The following is a 6,116-nucleotide window of genomic DNA, read 5'->3' as shown; positions in this document are numbered from 1 at the left end:
ATTGTCCTGAGGCGGGTAGAAATATTGCAATACAACAACAGTATGAGTATATATACATACATATGTATAAAAATATATATATGTACCCTCTGTGCAAAGAAACTCATACAGAAACAAGCAACAAGCAGTTTATAGTAATTTGAGAGAAATATTTTTTTTTAATCCACATATTTGATTTCTGGCTCTGGAGGCAAAATTTTGTATGATTTTCTAAATTATCAAAGGAGCTACTACTACTAACACATGGGCTGAAAAGTCCCAGGCCTAACACATAGATGGCACTAGTTTTATTGCATTCACCTCTTGTTCAATTAGTACTAACCATAAAAAGGCAGCTGTTAAAATTTCATGATATTCTATTCATTAGTTCGTGAGTTATTGTGCTAAAAGTGACGCAACTTTTGTTATTTTCAAAACAATGGATTAAAATTAATTTTGTGTCCTAATTTTCCACTGCTTCTTGATGGGAAACAATACCGTGCAAGCAGAGCAATTGCTTGAAAAATGTTAGGGGGGCTTCGCTCCATCAGAAACACCACTAAAACGATGATTTGTTGACTTCAAATGTAGTCAAATGCCAAATGTGTAATGTAGAAACACCGATGATGCACAGGACAGTGGACGTCCAAATGAGACGGTAACACCAGAAAACATCAGAAAAATCCACAAAATCGTTTCGAATGTGAAGTTGCGCGAGTTAGCTGACATCGTAAAGATATTAAAAGAAAAAATGTTCTGTGGTTATGGTCAATGAAGAGCTTCTCGCTGAAATTGAGGCCTATTTTGAGACAAACGACAAATCGTTCTACGCTCGCACAAAAATGGTAATGAAATTTTAGAGCGGTGCTGGAAGCATTTCGTTGTTTTTAATGGAAATTACGTTGATGAATAAAGCGAAAAAAATCAAAAACGTGTTACGGATGTTGCTTAGGACTACGGCTGAATGGCTTCAAACGATTCTTGCCAAGTGCAGGAGATAGATTTCGGAGATAGATAATAGTCGATGGGTGTCAAATCAAGTGAAAAATGCGAATGTGTGCAAGGAAATAATTTGCCTTTTTGTTAGAAATTCACTTACAACTTCTAGCCAAACGATGGATTTTTTTGAAGCAATTGGGACGTTCCGATGAAAGATTTACCAAGTCCAAGATAAAATTTAATCAAAATTCTTTGCTTTAAACTCACTTTCTGACCACAGAATAAACCATAGTAGAAATAGTGACGTCATAGTTAAAGCTACTAAAATCCTCCATAAGTACTAGTAATTACAAACATTTTCGGGTTCTTTTGTTATAGAGGGTAGGTATACGGGTGTACTTACGTATATATATATATACATACATATGTATATGGAGAAACATCTGCCGTTCGGAAACGGCTTAAAATTATATTACATAATTTATATATTATTCTATTCAGACATATCTACATATATATATATAGGTATAGCACATACATAGTGTATAGCATATACGTATATACATAATATGTATATATGTAGATATACACAAAAATATATATATCTACATGTCGCAAACATCCTTTGTTTCGTGTTTGGCCCAGCTTCGCCTTCAAGCTGTGGTGTGTAATCTACAGCTTCTTGTCGCCTCTGAGCGCCAGATATTTCTTCAAGAGAAACTTTTGCATGGCAAGATGCACTAAGAAATTAACCATAGCCCACCGAGGAGGGACCGTTATACGAAAAGAATTTGTCTACCACTTGATGCTTCATGCCCACATAGGATCCGAATCAAACGAACGCTAGTCACCCACACAGCAGCTGCAGTCACTGTACGAATTTATTCAACTTACAATTTTTGGTGCTTCTCTATTTATAAATTTGTTACGAATTAAATTAATAATAATTCAAAATAATAAAACATATTGAGCTGAGCTTCTGCTATTTGCATATTTTTATATTTTGGTATTTTGTCTGCCTGGTGAGTTTTGAAATAAGCTCCTACTGCAGTCACAAGCAAGACAATGGACTATTTACGGTACCAATTAAAAGGAGTACTGAGTACTGAAATTCTTATTAATTAATAACGGTCGAGTGATTTTTTGTCCTAGCAGGACAGTGGCAGAAGTTCTGAGAAACCCAATTGTTATTAATTCGATGCGCATTTTAGTTAAAAACCAAAGGGCTTTCGCCCAGATTTTTTTGGTTACTAAAAAGTGAGTTCGATAATATATCCAATGAACAGAATGCAAAGGTGTGGCTAACAACAAACCCTTAATCGGCTCTCAACGAATGTGAAGTCGGAATCTCACTAGATAATACCACAAATGTATTATAGAGAATCTTGATACCAGGCTCGAGACATTTTCTTACTCACTTCCTTAAAAATTGTCGTGTGAATCGTGTTATCAATATCAAAAACAGGAGTAGAATAATGGATTCAATATTTTTAGTGTACACATTTTTAATAACATTTTAATGATTCTAATTTTGTGTATCATAGAGAATCCACCAGTTGGAATTTCGAAAATCCAAATGAGATATCCTCATCATGCTGGAAAAGTGGGCTTCCTGAGCAACACAGAGTTGTAAAGCCGGAAGAGAACTCTTAAGACTAACAAAAACTGATCGGGAATTTTCCATTAGCATATGTCGATTCTTTTTTTCAGAGGTATCACTGTCTAGAGGATGAGGTCGAATCATCTAAGCTTTCTGAATATCATACACCTCGAGAACATTTGTGTATTAACATATTACTTTGATGTTTCATAACCGAGAAGCTAGAATCGAAAAGAAGCCATTGTATGTAGAAAGCATAGACTATGGGACCCACTTACAAATTCTTCTTCTTCTTAATTGGCGCTATAACCGCTTACGCGATTTTGGCCGAGTTTAGCAAAGCGCGCCAGTCGTTTCTTTCTCGTGCTAACCGGCGCCAGTTGGACACACCAAGTGAAGCCAAGTCCTTCTCCACCTGATCTTTCCAACGCAGAGGAGGCCGCCCCCTTCCTCTGCTACCACCAGCTGGTACCGCATCGAATACTTTCAAAGCCGGAGCGTTTGTATCCATTCGGACGACATGACCCAGCCAACGTAGCCGCTGGATCTTTATTCGCTGCGCTATGTCTATGTCGTCGTAAAGCTCATACAGCTCATCGTTCCATCGTCTGCGATATTCGCCATTGCCAACGTGCAAAGGTCCAAAAATCTTACGCAGAATCTTTCTCTCGAACACTCCAAGCGTCGCTTCATCGGATGTTGTCATCGTCCACGCTTCTGCGCCATACGTTAGGACGGGCATGATGAGAGTCTTGTAGAGTGTTAGTTTTGTTCGTCGAGAGAGGACTTTACTGCTCAGTTGCCTACTTAGTCCAAAGTAGCACTTGTTGGCAAGAGAGATTCTACGTTGGATTTCAAGGCTGACATTGTTATCGGTGTTAATGCTGGTTCCTAAATAGACGAAGTCTTTTACAACCTCGAAATTATAACTGTCTACAGTGACGTGGGTGCCCACTTACAAATTAGTTTTTGAAATATATTATTACTTCAAATAAACTGTAATGAACTTCTTGCATAGAATCACAGGGGCTGTTTTAGTACCAAAGAAAAGCAGGTTTACCTTGCAAAAATTGCTTCTTACACTTCAAAAACATTTTAATTTATTCTGCCAATATGTTCCCATTTCCATAAACGTTTTTGAAATGGAGGCCCAGCAGGAAAGCATTGATTTTCGCTTAATTATTTTATTGACCGACATTTTTAATTTGAAAGAACTATTTTTTCTATGATCCGCGATTTCATTTTAATCAAGAAAAAAATCATCAATTCTAAATTGCATTGATTTATCTGTTGGTTTATGGATTTCTGATAGTTTTATTTAATGCTAATAGCTTTCGACTCCATATTTTAGTTGTAAGGCTTGTGAGCATTTAAAAGTGGTTTTGGTTGCGGTTCTGCAAAATTATGAAACAATTTCAGAATTTCTGGACGAAGTGACACACATTAGAAAAATAATATGAAGCCAACTTCTTCTCACGCCATTCATTCACTTGAGTAGCTACCAGACAGAGGTTAAGTTGAGTTATGGTGGTTGCCCATTGGGCTCCAACTTGTTTGGACCCTCTAACTCGCAATGGCTTACATTCACTTCGCCTCTTTAATATAAATTAAATATTTTGCAGCAATTCTAAGTCCGCCAGACACCAATAAAGTAAGAGTTTAGTCAACGATCTCTGATTTTGAGAAGTTCTGATAGTTTGCAGAGAAAGTGCTTAACATTCTCCACTTCCTCCAGTAGCTGCGACAGAAGGAAGTACTGGGAATCCCCATACGCTTCCCATGTGTGTCCATTTGGCAGTAACTGCTTGTGATGCCAACTACTGCACAATTGGAGAACCAGATGAGATCGATGAGAGACCTGGATCGGTATCCATCTGTCCTTACCAACCACATTTTTCTTTATCTTTCATTCTACATCTTTCCTGAAATCTATCAGGGTGTAGTACAATGGTCTCCAACACCCAACAAATCTAATCTAGTCCAACCAAAGATTACTGCATAGAAATCTTTATAGGTCAAATATTTGCCTCTATTTGTTCAACTTAACTTAGTAATTGGAACACAGAAATCTTAATTTGCCTAATTAATTTTGTGTGTAATCAGAAGGTTAATATTGCCAGGTTCCTATTTACACTTGCGGTTAAAAATTTAAGCGCTCTAGGCACTTAAATACAGATATTTGTCGGAAATTAGTTTCCTAATATTTCAGGCGACCAGTTTTGTTCATAATTCCATTTCTCATCAGTTTTAGAAGAGTTTAAAACGCGGCTATGTAATTCAAGCGAATATTTTTGAAATTTTTCTAACAGGTAAAAAATATTAACTAATTCTTAAATAAATATTTTTCTTAGGATTTCATGCACTAAAGAATTACTCGCTTAGTTACTTTTTGATCAATTTTTAAATTTGAAAATAAGAACATTTGTACTTTTTATAGAAATAATATGGAAGCTCTCTTAGTGGACACGAAAAACATTTTTGGAAGAAATCTGAAACTTATATCCATTTTTCTTTCTTTTCAATTCAACAAAAAAATTTATTAAAATTGCAAAGAAGATAATTTTTAAGAAATTCTGAGTAATCAACACAGCACGAAAAAACAAAAGCAAAGAAAAATTTTGGTTATGAAAAAGGATGGTTGGAAAACTGTATTAGCTTTTTAAGGATTATTTAAAAATCACTTCCAGAATATTTCACAGACAACTCCTGCCACATGATTGTGTATTCATTTATTGTATATATTTAGTAAAAGAATCTGCTTCAAATTGGGCAAAAAATTCAGATTAATATTCCAGTGCTGGTTGCACTTAAAATTGTGATTCATAGCGCAGTTGTAGAAATCCAACGTAGAATCTTTTGCCAACAAGTGCTACTTTGTACTAAGTAGGCAACTGAGTAGTAAAGTCCTCTCTCGACGAACAAAACTAACACTCTACAAGGCTCTCATCATGCCCGTCCTAACATATGGCGCAGAAGCTCGGACGATGACAACGTCCGATGGAGTGACGCTTGAAGTGCTCGAGAGAAAGATTCTGCGTAAGATTTTTGGACCTTTGCACGTTAGCAACGGCGAATATCGTAGACGATGGAACGATGAGCTGTATGGCTTTACGACGACATAGACATAATGCAGCGAATAGAGATCCAGCGGCTACGCTCCGGCTCTGAAAGTATTTGATGCGGTACCAGCTGTTGGTAGCAGAGGAGGAGAAAGGCCTCCTTTTGCGTTGGAAATATCAGGTGAAGAATAACTTGGCTTCACTTGGTGTGTCCAATTGGCGCCCGTTAGGACGAAAAAGAAACGACTGGCGTGCTTTGTTAAACTCGGCCAAAATCGCGTAAGCGGTTAATGCACCATTTAAGAGAAGCGCAACTGTAGAAGGAAATGGCAAGTTTCACACAAATTCAAACTAAATAGAGAAAAAACACCGAAAGTAGGAAAGAATTACTAAGCAGAGAAAAAATCATTTCTTTGTTGGAAATCGAAAAAAGGAACGAACTAAGTGCCGATTATATCAGAATTGTGAACAACTTTCAGGAAGCTTCTGCAGAAATGGGATTCAGAGCGCCTGGAAAACTTCATATGTGAACATAGTAA

This window comes from Anastrepha ludens, chromosome 5 (genome assembly GCF_028408465.1).
Source record: "Anastrepha ludens isolate Willacy chromosome 5, idAnaLude1.1, whole genome shotgun sequence".
Lineage (NCBI taxonomy): Eukaryota > Metazoa > Arthropoda > Insecta > Diptera > Tephritidae > Anastrepha > Anastrepha ludens.
The sequence above is the reverse complement of the archived record's forward strand: the minus strand, read 5'-3'. Positions refer to the sequence as shown.